At 47.3% G+C, this 13,766-nt stretch overlaps 1 protein-coding gene across 1 annotated transcript in view; it reads right to left on the bottom strand.

Moving 5' to 3' along the window:
* Positions 1-13,766, bottom strand: part of CADM4 (cell adhesion molecule 4) — a 153,155-nt gene that overhangs the window by 69,594 nt on the left and 69,795 nt on the right. The gene's annotated exons all lie outside the window — the stretch shown is intronic.

Here is a 13,766-nt window from a genome sequence, read left to right as displayed (position 1 = left end):
AAGTTCCCAAGTTTGGACACCCAAGTGTCCAAGTCTTAAAGTTCCCAAGTTTGGACACCCCTGCCTTACAGGGAATGTCTCTTCTAAAAGGACTTCTACAACAAGACACCCTTTGGAGCAGGAGTCTTCAACCTTGGCAACTTTAAGCCTGGCGGACTTCAACTCCCAGAATTCCCCAGCCAGCTGGGGAATCAAAATTTGGATTTTTGACACCCGGCGTGTATTTCTGATGTTTGCAGTGTCCCCAGATCACGTGATCCTCTTTTGAGGCCTTCTGACAAGCAGAGTCGGTGGGGAAGGTCAGAGTCACCCTAACCCATAACAACGGTGGCAAGACAAGTCATAAAACGAGACATTAACTCACTGAACTGTCTTGCTTTAGCCACAGAAACGTTGGGCCCAATGGTGGTCGTAATTCGAGGACTACTTGTATTGGACTTCCCTGCCAATCAGGAGAGGAACTCCGCCAAACGTTAAAACTTACCTATTAGTCACCTCCTGTCCAAAGTTTCTTTACTTCTGGGCATGTCCACCACATGTGGAAATATGTTCCTTGCTTCTGCTTACATTTCCAGCATTCTGCTGGACTTTTTAGGCATTCTTTTTGCTATTCTTGCCAGGGGCAAGTGCCAACGGTAAAAAAATTTATATAAATTAGTCATCTATCTCCTAAGGGACCGGAGTTGGGAGCAAAGGAAAAAAATATAATATTTCAATTGTTCTGGAGCCAGGAAAAGCCTCGTGCACACATCAGGCTGCCGAGAAAGGTGCCGGAGCAGGGTCAGGCCAAGGAAAAATGGCCGTTTTCAAAAGAAGATGGAACTCAGAAATCAATCCAGCCCTTGAATAGAAGCAGAGAAAGAGGGAGGGGAAGAATTGAACAGGGCCATTTTTATTTTATTTTATTTTTTGCTGTTGTCACCGCTGCACGAGAAGCAGCTGCCTGCTTCCTGAAGCTCGGGAAAGCCAAAGGAGACGTGCCTGAATCAACTCTACCCAACTCCCAGCTGCTCTGTTTGTCTCCTTCCATAATTCAGGTGCTACCTGCGGGGGTTTTCAAAAAAAGGCCCGGTCCCCCCCAAATTGGCTGCTGCTTCTGCCTGCGCACCCTGACATTTCCTCCGCCCCCGCGTGCCATCCTTCTTTCCCCTGCGTCGCCTTCCAACAGGAGCCAGCCTCAAAGCAAATCAGATATTCAGTTCACGCGGACTTCTGCTATCCGGGAAGGAGTGGGGAAAGGAGGCAGGGAGTATAAAATGCAGCCGGATTGCTCAACCTTAAAATCCAACCGCCTCTCCCCTTGCATGGCTCTGACCTCTCCAGTCGGGGCCTGATTGATATTCCAGGAGCCTTTTTCCAGCTGTGCAGACAGCTGGAAGGGGAAACCCACCCATTAGCCGAAGGAAGGAGGTGCTGAAGAGCAAGAGAGGGGACAGCGCTTCTCAAATGTGGCATCTTGAAGAGGTCAGGACTTGAACTCCCAGAAGTCCTTGCCGGCTGGGGAATTCTGGGAGTTGAAGTCCACACCTCTTAAAGATGGAGAAAGGGAGGGAGGGAAGAGTCAGGAAGGGAAGGAAGGAAGAGTCAAGAAGGGAGCGAGGGAGGGAGGGAGGGAGGGAGGGAGGGAGGGAGGAAGGAAGGAAGGAAGGAAGGAAGGAAGGAAGGAAGGAAGGAAGGAAGGAAGGAAGGAAGGAGGGGGCAGCTGCTTCTCTTCCCAAGAGCTGAGAGCCAGCAGTGCAAGAAAAGATAACAGCGCCCAGCATCCACAGCAGACAATCAAAGCTATCCACCCACCCATCTATCTATGTATCTATCTGTAGGACAAGGAGTGACAAAGCCAGGGGGAGTGTTAAAAAAGGGGTCAGCCCAGAATCCCTACATACTAACAAACAAATTGAGTCCAACCCCCTCCTCTCAACTGCCACTGACCCTAACCAAGTGCTGAGAAGATTCCTGTGAATAGATACAATTAGCAATAAATCAGTTAAATTGAACCTTCATGGGTAAAGGTAAAGGTTCCCCTCGCACATATGTGCTAGTCGCTCCTGACTCTAGGGGGCGGTGCTCATCTCAATTTCAAAGCTGAAGAGCCAGCGCTGGCCTAAGACGTCTCCATGGTCATGTGGCCAGCATGACTAAATGCCGAAGGCGCACGGAGCGCTGTGACCTTCCCACCAAAGGTGGTTCCTATTTTTCCACTTGGATTTTTTACATGCTTTCGAACTGCTAGGTTGGCAGAAGCTGGGAGAAGTAACAGGAACTCACTCTGTTATGCGGCACTAGGGATTTGAACTGCCGAACAGCTGACCTTTCTGATCGACAAGCTCAGAGTCTGAGCCACTGAGCCATCATGTCCCATTCTTTATCCATCCATCCATCCATCCATTCATCCATCCCTCTCTCTCTGTCTTCCATACCAATGCATGTCTTCTAACATGCACATGGCATCATATCTGCCTCGGATTTTGTCCTACACACCTGCAGGCTGCACCAACCCAACACATAAGAGTTGCAGGTGGAAAACACAATTCTCCTCTATCCCCGCTCTGTCCCCATCTATATTTAATTTAGAGAAGAGTCATTTTAATACTGTGTGTCTCCTTGTCCAAGCCAAAAGGCTGGTCCCATGCTTTAAATAGCAATTAAAACTCACCACTCATTCGTATCCCACCTTCCCCCCCCCCCCCCCCCAGCTATTCAAGGTGGCATTAGTACGGATAATCTGTGACACACAATCCACCCACAAAGATTTTTGTGATCGGAGAGAATTAGCAAAAAAAAAGAAGAATAAAACAAAACAAAACGTTGACACAGTTTAAGGAGCCTGACAGAAGGAAACCTCTCCTCTTTAGAGATGCTAAAAATATTCCCATCTTTATTCCCTACCTTGAAGCATAAAAGAATAAGCCTTTTTATTTTTTGATAGTCTTGGATTTATTTAATCACCACCTCCAGGTTTTACATTCGTAACCACTGAAACGGATTAGAATCCTCACTTGCACCCAAGCGAATAAAAATGTCCTACCGCTCTTTCTTAGTTCTGTACAGGAAAGACACCAATATAACCATCAAAAAAGAAAAGAAAGAAAGAAACATAGTGTGGCAGAAGATTCAGACAGTGAGGAGGTTGGGGAGGAACATGGGTCAGTCCTGGAGTCTGGGGAAGGCTCTGACGAGGGCTCTATGTCAGAGGCAGAGAGGGGGCCAGAGCCGTCTGACAGTTATCAGCTGCCTTTGGAGTCAGACATCAGTGAGGCAGAGGAACAGCTGGAGCCTGTTCCCAGTGTGCGCATGCGCAGAGTTGCCAGACGAAGGGAGCAGCTAAAGAACAGGGGTCAACTTGGGAGCAAGACCAGACGATGAATGTCCCCTCCCAGAGGAAATAAAAGAGGAGCGACAGGGGAGTGGAGTTTGCAGGAGACCATTAGTTCGCTTCATTGGTTCGTGACTCTCCAGACTCCTTGCCAGGCTTTGCAGATATCAGCCTGTCAGCTCTCCAAGCCAGATAAGGTCTGTGACTATAAATCCTCCCTTGAAAGACTTTGCTGGATGTGAATGAGCAGAATTCACAGTCAATTAATAAAAGGGGATTTTGTTGGGAACAGGAGTTGGCTTCAGGCTCTCGGGAAGCCTCGATCAGGACGGGCACTGAAAAAAGTGACTTATGACCATTTTTCACAGCAACAACTTTTGTAGCATCCCCATGACCATGTGATCAAAATTCAGATGCTTGGCAGTGAGGTCATCCGTTGCGATGACCCAAGGTTGGGTGATCTCCTTCTGACAAGCAAAAATCAACGGGAAAGCGAGATTCGCTAAACAACTGCGTTACTAACTTATCAACTGCAGTGATTCACTTAGCAACTGTGGCAAGGAGCCCGTAAAATGACCCAAAGCTCACTTAAGAAATGTCTCACTGAACCATCGAACCGTTGGGCTCAATTGCGACCCGTAAGTGTACCTCTTACTTACTTACTCTCATGACTGCAGCGCATAGTAATGGTGGATTTGCTAATATCCACTGAATTAAGCTTCATGGCAATCCGATTTATCCTACTGCCTGCCCCGGATACCTTCCTACACCAACATCCCCGCGGCCACTGTTTGTATTCCCCAATCCCTCAAAATCAGTGATTGTGTTAATTTCGGTTGACTCCGAAACACTGAAAAGAGGGAGACAAAGAAATTCACTTAATTATTGCTGCGCCCTGAGCTGTTTGAGTAACAAAAATCCCATCACACCTGTCTGCACACAAAAAGGAAAATAAATGGCTTGCAGGACCCTTTAATCTGCATTCTTTTGATTATCCGTTTGTTTGGTCCGGCTACATCAAAAAACAAAACAATACCAGCGCAACAAAACTGGAGCCTTTCGTAGGTGGGGATGTAGAAATCACAAGGAATAGGGGGCGGGGGGAAGGCCAGAGGTTTTGCAAGTGTGTTAATAAACTACTCACGAGTTCCCGAGAGTTATAACATTTTCTCTGAAGTGTAAATTTTTGGGGGGCTTCCAATATGGCCGTGATAGCGATCCAGAGTTGTGCCAGAGTTGGCAGGCAGTGCCCTCTCTGATGGCACGCCAGCCGCCATCCCAGTTCAGCTCTGCCGCGCAAGTGCGTGTGCCTCCCAACGGCCAGCTGGCCTTCGGGTCTCAGCTGTGCATGCACAGGTGGAAGGGCGCACAGGGGGAATGTGGTCACCTGCAGATGCGTGAGGGTGGAGCATGTGGTGGTGGTGGTGTCGTGCGCAGATGCATGGAAGCAGGGCACGTACGGGGATCACACATGCATGCAAAGGGGAGGCCCGTGGGGGGGCACGCATTGCATTTGGGGGGTTAGGGCTAGTGGTGGGCTGCAAATTTTTTTAGAACCTCTTCTGTAGGTGTGGCCTGCTTTGTGGGAGTGGCTTGCCGGCCATGTGACTGGGTGGGAGTGGCTTGCCAGCCATGTGACTGAGTGGGCGTGAACAACTTGTAAAATGTGGTGAAACTCACTTAACAATGCTCTTGCTTAGCAACCAAAATGTTGGCTCAGGAACTCTGGCATTTGAAGCACGCAAGTCTTAAAGCTGTCAAGTTACAAGACCCTTGCGCCCCTAACCCTTTAGGAAAAAAAACCCCAGGGGTGTTCAAAGTTGACAGCTTTAAGACTTGTGGACTTCAACTCCCAGAATTCCTCCTCTCGCTCTTCATCTTGATGATGTGCGGACGGGCGGGGGGAGGGAGCTGGAAGTTGCAATGGCACTGGAAAAAGTGACCTATAGCCAATTCTCACACGTATGACCATTGTAGCATCCCCATGGTCACATGTGATCAAAATTCGGGTGCTTGGCAACAGACATGTATTTATGACAGTTGCAGGGCTCCAGGTCCCGTGATCCCCATTTGAGACCCTCCCCAGCTGGCTCCTGACAAGCAAACTCACTGGAAGAAGCCAGGTTCGCTTAACGACCGCACAATTCACTTAACAACTGCAGGGGTTGGCTTAACAACTGGGGCAAAAGAAAAACCCGGTTGTAAAACGGAGCACAGCTCCCTTGAACAACTGACTCGTTTAGGAACAGGAATGTTGGGCTCACTTGCAGTCGTACGTTGAGGACTGCTACGCTCAGAAATAAATCAATTTTCACCAAGCACAGCCAACTTGGTGGGATCACGGAGGTCCAGAAACTGAATCTGAGCAATGGGGAAGGGGGAAAAAATCACATTTTAGAGATGCCCTGTTTTAGTCTTCCCAGGTGCAAAGAATGTGCCTGCGCCTGCTAAAAATTTTATGACACAGGTGGACCCAAAAACAATTTCACTATCGACTGGCGAGCAACATTATATAACCTCGTGAAATGGTGCGGGTAAAAAATAAATAAAATTCCTAGCCAACGTTTCATCCGAGTCGTTGTGAGAAGGAGAAAGATTTCAAACCCCCTGAGGGATTTCACCCATTTTAAAACAAATTTTAAAAATGCACAGACGCGTGCTTTTGCCATTCGTAATGCATGCATACAAGAATGACACACACACACACAAAAGCCAGTTTTTACCCCATCTATATATCCTGCGTGCGGGTTTTGTCTATATTGGTGCAAGGCTGAGCCATTAATACAGGCAGAATAAATTTGTCTTCGTTTGCATAATATATTCAGGGGACGGTGTGTGTGTGTGTGTGTGGGAAACCTTAATGTACAAATCTGGATTTACGGTTCGGCTTTGCAATCATGTTCTGGATGGCATAATCCTACTTAGGATTTACTCAGACCTGAAAGTGAATCTTTGAAAGAGACTTTTAAGAAAAAAAATGGGCCTTAAATAGACCAAGGCACATGGCTCTGTTTTCTACTTAACATGCATTAGAAGTTGTTGTTTGTAGAGTCACCTCAATCAAACAGTCTATGATGTTTTGTTTTTTCATCTCGGAGCTCTGGAGAAGAAAGGTTTTAAACTGAGCGGAGGACATAATTCAAGAATCTATTCAGAGGTAGTATTCAGCCAGTTCTGACAGGTTCTAGAGAACCGGTAGCGGAAATTTTGAGTAGTTTGGAGAACCGGCAAATAGGCTGGCCACGCCCTCGCTGCCTCCCAGCCTCCCAGCTGATCTTCTTTTGTTGCCCTGAACAGGAGAAGGGAGCTGGAAAGCAGGTTAGTAGAGGGGTGGGGAGGGAATAGGGATATTGCAGTATCCTTCCCCTGCCACACCCACAAAGCCACACCACGCCCACAAAGCCAAACCCACAGAACACTGGTGGGATTCAAAAAAAATTACTACCGGTTCTGTGGGCATGGCTTGGTGGGTGTGACATGGTGGGCATGGCAGGGGAAGGACACTGTAAAATCTCCATCTTCTCCCAATCAGCTGGGACTCAGGAGGCAGAGTATAGATGGGGGAGGGGCCAGTCAGAGGTGGTATTTACCAGTTCTCCGAACTACTCAAAAATTTGGCTACTGGTTCTCCGGAACTGGTCAGAACCTGCTGAATACCACCTCTGCCGCAGAACTGATAGTAAATTTTTTTTGAATCCCACCACTGAATCTATTAGCATTATAATAGAGCAGGGCGATCCAACCTTGTCAACTTTAGGACCTCCTGGACTTCAACTCCCAGAATTCCCCAGCCAATTCCCCAGAATTCTCTCACCTGAAGTATATTACACACGCAATATACTTGTGCAACTGATGATACCAACCGAGGTGCACAACAGAAACGGCCACACACCAGCCTCCTTTTGCAGCCTCACGCAAGTTAACACCTAAAAGATTCTGGAAGTTGTGGGCTATTGAATAATGTTATGCTTGAGCCAAAACTTGAAGGAACCCGCAAAAGAGGACAGCAGGCTATGATGGGCACAGACGGTAGGCAGGGTAGACAATATTTTCATCGCCATCCCCAACAGCTTCCACCCAAGGAGGGAAAGGCCCATCCGGAAGATTTGTCTCAATAACTTGAGAGCTCTTCAATTTATTTCTTAGAACCAGCGTTGCAGGAAGTGATAAATCTGGAGACATTTTTTTTAATACATCTCCTTCGAAAGCTTTCTGGAATTGATTTTCAAAAGTGTTCACCACCAGTTCATTCAAGCAATTCACTTCTTCGCAATTCTTCGTGGATTGAGTGGGCGCTCTGATCAGCTCATAAAGACTTTGCCATCGCTCACACCTGCCCGTCTGTGCATCCCAATTCAGAGCTCTCGGCTCTGCAGGAAGTCGCTCGATTTACAACATTTCGTTTAGTCACCTTTCGAAGTTACGACGCCGCTGGAAAAAAAGGGACAGAGCCTTTTTTTCACACTCGCGACCACTGCTGCATCCCCACAGTATATGTGATTTACATCTGGATGCTTGACCACAGATGGTCAAGCATCCTTTCAGCAGTTGCAAGAAGATTCCACACCCATTTGCACTATTCAGGTGAACTTGAGGGCACAGACAAACTTTCAAGTGGCCTCAGTGACTCTCAGAGAGAGCGCGAACGACTAGAGGACTGCAAGGAATATCAATCCTTCCATCCTCCACCATTCAGCCAGAACTGAAGAAGCTTCTTGGATGGGAAGCAAAGCGTCTTCAAGGAAAAGGAAAATCCAGTTACCTTTTGAAAAAAGCACCTTTGGGACAACCATAACCTGGATAACTGAGAATCTCCACAGACATCAACCCAATGAAACCTCTTATGACCATCCAGATATGCAAATATACTCTTTCTTTCTTCCTTCTCTCTTTTTTTTAAATTTTACAAATCTTCTAGCTGTGATCTTGAGGACACAGATAAACCTCAAGTGGCCCCAATGACTCTCAGAAAAACCGCTAATGACCAGATGACTGTAAGTGACATAAATCTTTCCACTTGCCATTATTCAATCAGAAGTGAAGAAGTTTCTTGGATGAAAGGCGGGATAGAATCAAGATCACGTGAAGTGTTAATACCACTTTATAAGGCCTTGGTAAGGCCACACTTGGAATACCGCATTCAGTTTTGGATGCCACGATGTAGAAAAGATGTGGAGACTCTAGAAAGAGTGCAGAGAAAAGCAACAAAGATGATTAGGGGACTGGAGGCTAAAACATATGAAGAACGGCTGCAGGAACTGGGTATGTTTAATTTAATGAAAATAAGGACTAGGTGAGACATGATAGCAGTGTTCCAATATCTCAGGGGTTGCCCCAAAGAAGAGGGAGTCAAGCTATTCTCCAAGGCACCTGAGAGTAGAACAAGAAGCAATGGGTGGAAACTAATCAAGGAGAGAAGCAACTTAGAACTGAGGAGAAATTTCCTGACAGTTAGAACAATTAATCAGTGGAACAGAAGTTGCCTCCAGAAGTTGTGAATGCCCCAACACTGGAAGTCTTTAAGAAGATGTTGGATCGCTATTTGTCTGAAACGGTATAGGGTTTCCTGCCTAGGCAGGGGGTTGGACTAGAAGACCTCCAAGGTCCCTTCCAACACTGCTATTGTATTGTATAAAAGCGAAACATCTTCAATGGGGGGTCCAGTTTGTCCAGCACCTTTGGGACTTCATCAAATTGCCTTTCTTTTAGCAAAGAAAGCTGAAAAGGCAGGTGAAGAACCATTCAACAAGAACTGATTGGTTCAACCCAGACAGAGACGTAATTTCCACATCACCATTATTTCCGTTTCCCAAGCCTTCAAAAGTGCTTCCTGGACCATGGAGTTGTTTTTAATACTGCTGAGCTGAGGCTGCTGAGAACAAGGAGCAAAATCCTCCACCCCTAACCCCAAGCCAGCAGGTGCATGTTTAAAAAATAAATAAATATCTTCACTCTCCATAAAAAAAGGAAAAGAAATTGGCTGTCACCCAACCCACTCTTTTCCAACATCCTAACTTCATCTGTTTGTCTAGTTCAGGGGTGTCCAAACTTGGGAACTTTAAGACTTGTGGACTTCAACTCCCAGAATTCTCCAGCCTGGGGAATTCTGGGAGTTGAAGTCCACAAGTCTTAAAGTTCCCAAGTTTGGACACCCCTGGTCTAGTTGCATGAAAAACGAAAGCAGAGTCCTTCCAATCCCGGGGCATCTCCAACCCCATTAAGGATTTTTTTTTTTCCCCTTTAAAAAAGCTGCTCATTCAGGAGAAAGTTGGGAGCCAGATAATCGGGTGTGCCAAGTGGGAAATAAACCACCCACACGCCCTGATAGTAGCACCATTTCAAAGAAAAGACTAATTTTGCTGTGGTTTCAAATACCTAAAACTGCCAGAAATAAATTGGCTTGGATCCTTGAGCACAGGCAACGCCATGAGATTGCAAACTTCTGAAGCAGCTTTTGAACTGGTGGAAGTGCGGAAGTGTCCCGAGACCGCAGATCCAGGAACCTATTGTTCTGACTCAGGCTTCCTTAAGTGGGTGAGTTTCCCATCAGGCCTCCGACCAGCAAAATTAAAGGGGGAAGTCAGATTCGCTTAACAACCGCATAGTTCACTTAACAACCCTAGTGATTTGCTCCACAACCATGGAAAAAAAGGTCGTAAAATTGGGGGGGGGGTGGGGGTGTTTGACTCGTTCAACCTCTGCCTTCCTTAGCAACAGAAATTCTGCCCTCCATTCTGGTCCTAAGTTGAGAACCCCCGTTGTGGCTCCTATATAGATCACGACAACGTAACACATAGCCGCACAACCGCAGTCGCAAGAGAGGTGTTTTTTTTTAATTTACGGGGAGTAAATATTCTTTTCATAAAAGCAGGATAGGTTACACTTCCAGTAGAGGAGGTAACCGACTCTGGAGTGGAATAAGACATGGACAATTCTACGCTTCTCATATTTGTTGGTGTAGTGCGAAAAGCTGATTATCCAAATAAAGAATTTTAGGCCCTAAATCAGGATCGTCTGCCAGCTCTCAGCAGGCAGCTTTTCTTCGCTTCCCGAAAATGTCAGATGCTCAGTGAAGAGAATCTTGAAAACTGCCCTGGCAGCTGAGAAAGGGAGGTTGCTCCTTCTGTGGGTACAGGTCTATAATTCTGCCTTTTTCAGGGGATTTTTCCTCCCCAATTAGTTTACAGACAAAAATCCCATTCTTTGTCTCTTTCTCAGCAGAGCGCCCTATGGGAGGGGTGTCAAACTCGATTTCACTGAGGGCCGCAGCAGGGTTGTGCTTGATCTTGTGGGGCCAGGGTGGACGTGCTGGGGGCCGCCAACCCAAACCATGGTTAATGGAACATCCTAGAATGTGTTGAAAAGTCAGGTTTAGAAGCAGAGGTGGTATTCAGCAGGTTTTAACCGGTTCTGGAGAACCGGTAGCAGAAATTTTGAGTAGTTTGGAGAACTGGTAAATGCCACCTCTGGCTGGCCGCGCCCCCATCTATTCTCTACTTCCGAGTCCCAGCTGATCAGGAGGGAATGAGGATTTTACAGTGTCCTTCCCCTGCCACGCCCACCAAGCCACGCCATGTCCTCCGAGCCACGCCCACAGAACTGGTAGTACAATATTTTGAATTCCACCACTGTTCTGTGGGCATGGCTTTGTGGGAATGGTGTAGCTTTGTGGGTGTGGTGTGGCATTTTGCAGTACCCTTGCCCTGGAGTGGGGAGGGAATGGAGATTTTGCAGTATCTTTTCCCTGCCACGCCCACTAAGCCACGCCCACCATGCCACACCATGCCCACCAAGCCACGCCCACAGACCTGGTAGTAAAAAAATTTGAATCCCACCACTGGTTAGAAGCCATAATGTGCCACCCCATCCCCACCCCAAATAAGAAATAGTTAACCACAATTTGGCCGGGAGCGGAAATTGTGACAAAGCGCTTAATTGAAAAGGAAAATATTTTTTTTATTGGAACCAACCCTTCTGAAATGCCCTGAAAGGTGGAAATGGGTGATCCTAGGAGGTGAATCCAGCGTATACGTTTTCACCTCTCCGTTTCAACTTCTCAATTACCTGAATTGGTAATGAGGATGTGTGCGGAAGAAAATATTTAATGCAGCTATTAATGATGTGAAGAGAATAAATAGAGGAGGTCTGATCTCCCCCAGCTCTGAACAAATAGACCCAAAACATGGGAGTCACTGAATAAAGCTGATTAGAAGTAATTCGCAAAATTTATCACCCTAAGATGTGCAAAGACTGCTTACTTAAGATGATTTTAAAGAAGGATTAAAACTTTCCAGACAGAGCAATAGCCCTCCCTTAATTAAAAAAAGAGACAGACGTAAGATGGATATTATGGAAGGTAGCTCAGAAAACCATCATTGTAGACCAGGTTTTGATCAATGGATGCTGCAATGGTCATAACTGCGAGGACCGGCCTAACGTCACATTTTTTTCAGTGCCGGTTTAACTTTGAATGGTCACTATGCAAATAGCTGTAACCTGAGGACTACAGGGTCCTCAACTTTCGACCACAAATGAGCCCAAAAATTATGTCACGAAATCGGAAATTTGTTGAGTGAGTTCTGCCCCATTTTATGACTTTCTGTGCCACGTTTGTTAAGTGAACCACTGCAATTGTTCAACTAGTAACACGGTTGTTAAGTGAGTCTGACCTTCCTCATTGACTTTGCTGGTCAGAAGGTCACAAAGGGGGATCGTGTGACCCCGGGAACACTGCAACCGTCATAAAGGGGAGTCAGATGCCAAGCATCTGAATGTATATCATGTGACGATGGGAATGCTACAACGAACGTAAGTGTGAAGAACTGTCATAAGTCGCTTTCCCACTGCCTTTGTAACTTTGAACGGTCACTAAAAGAACTGTTATAAGTCGAGGACTACCTGTGCAATCTACACCAGGGGTGTCAAACTCAAGGCCCGTGGGCCGGATCCAGCCCGCAATGTGACCCACGGGGCTGCCCTGGAAACAGTGAAGGACCAGCCGGCGGTGCTTTTGCCAGTGAAAACGGAGCTCCGGAGTGCCGCGTTTTCGCTGGCATAGAGTTGCAAGAGGCCATCAAAGCCAAAAATGGCGCTCGGGAGCCCGTTTTCGCTGGCAGAGCGCTCAGGCCACCACAGACGCCCCCGGCACGAGGGGCGTTGCCCATCCTGACCACGCCCACCCCCCGCCCCTCGAAGTCAAACACAACCCTGATGTGGCCCTCAATGAGATCGTGTTTGACACGCCTGAAGTACACCCTCCACCTGTCAAATGTATATATATATACCAGTCCGGGGGAATATTTTGCAGAGCCTCTTCCGAGATTTTAGCAGATCTATAAATCCTGTCTCTACCTCTTGCCAACTGGAAGGCAAGGAATGCCTGCAAATTGCAAGCCGAGGGAGCCCATGTATAATCCACCCCGGTTCCATCTCACGTTCCCCCACCGCACCCGCCCCGAGGAACAGCGGAACTAGGTCTCCAGCCCTGTAAATCTCTCCCAAACTGCCTTGCAGTGATGCATTCATCATCTCTGTGACTCCACTCGAATTTCCTCCAATTTGTCAATCTGTCTCTCCCCAAGAAGTCAACTTGCAATCCCGGGAACTGTCAGCAGGCCTGGAAACTCTGGGGGTCTCCCTAAGCAGGAGAGCCGGCCTCTTATTTCTGCAACCAGCTCCGGAGGAGGCATTAGAGCAGGGGTGTCAAACTCAAGGCCCGCGGGCTGGATCCGGCCCACGATGCGGTCGGATTCAGCGTGTTGGGCCCTCCTGGTCTATCCAATGCAAAGAGGGAAGATCAAGCCAGCGTGGCTTCAGCCCGGTCTACCCAATTCAAAGAGTAAACATGCCAGCATTTTGGGGAGTGGCGTCAAGTTGGCCACACCCACCCAGTCGGCCATGCCCAGTGAGTGGTGCCAAGCTAGCCTTAACCACTAGACTAAGGATCTCCAAGCTTGTCAACTTTTAAGACTTGTGGACTTCAACTCCCAGAAGGCTAGGGAATTCTGGGAGTTGAAGTCCACAAGTCTTAAAAGTTGACAAGTTTGGGAGACCAAGCGGGCTCAAAATGCTTCTGTCTGCTTTTCCACGACAGGAATACAGTTTGTCCAACAATTGTGAATTATCTTCCCCATCAAGTAACACCGTAGGATTACATAGTGCATGATGAGGCATCCGTTCTTAATTTTTGCTTTAGGACCTTTCGATCGTGGTTGTTAAGCAGATCGTGGAAGTTGTTCAGTGAATCATGCTGTCCTTCAGCGAATCCGTGATCCCTTGTTGACTTGGCTTTCGGAAGCCAGCTGGGAAAGTCACAAATGAACCTGCTGTTTGTCAGGCACCTGAATTTGGAGCGCATAACCACGGTCGTAAGGGTGAGGAGCAGCCGTAAGTCATTATTTTGCTGGAACGTTGAGCAATCGCTGAACGAACGGTTGTAAGTCAAGGACTACCA

Source organism: Natrix helvetica, assembly GCF_964273705.1.
Source record: "Natrix helvetica genome assembly, chromosome: 9".
Lineage (NCBI taxonomy): Eukaryota > Metazoa > Chordata > Lepidosauria > Squamata > Natricidae > Natrix > Natrix helvetica.
The sequence above is the reverse complement of the archived record's forward strand: the minus strand, read 5'-3'. Positions and strand labels throughout refer to the sequence as shown.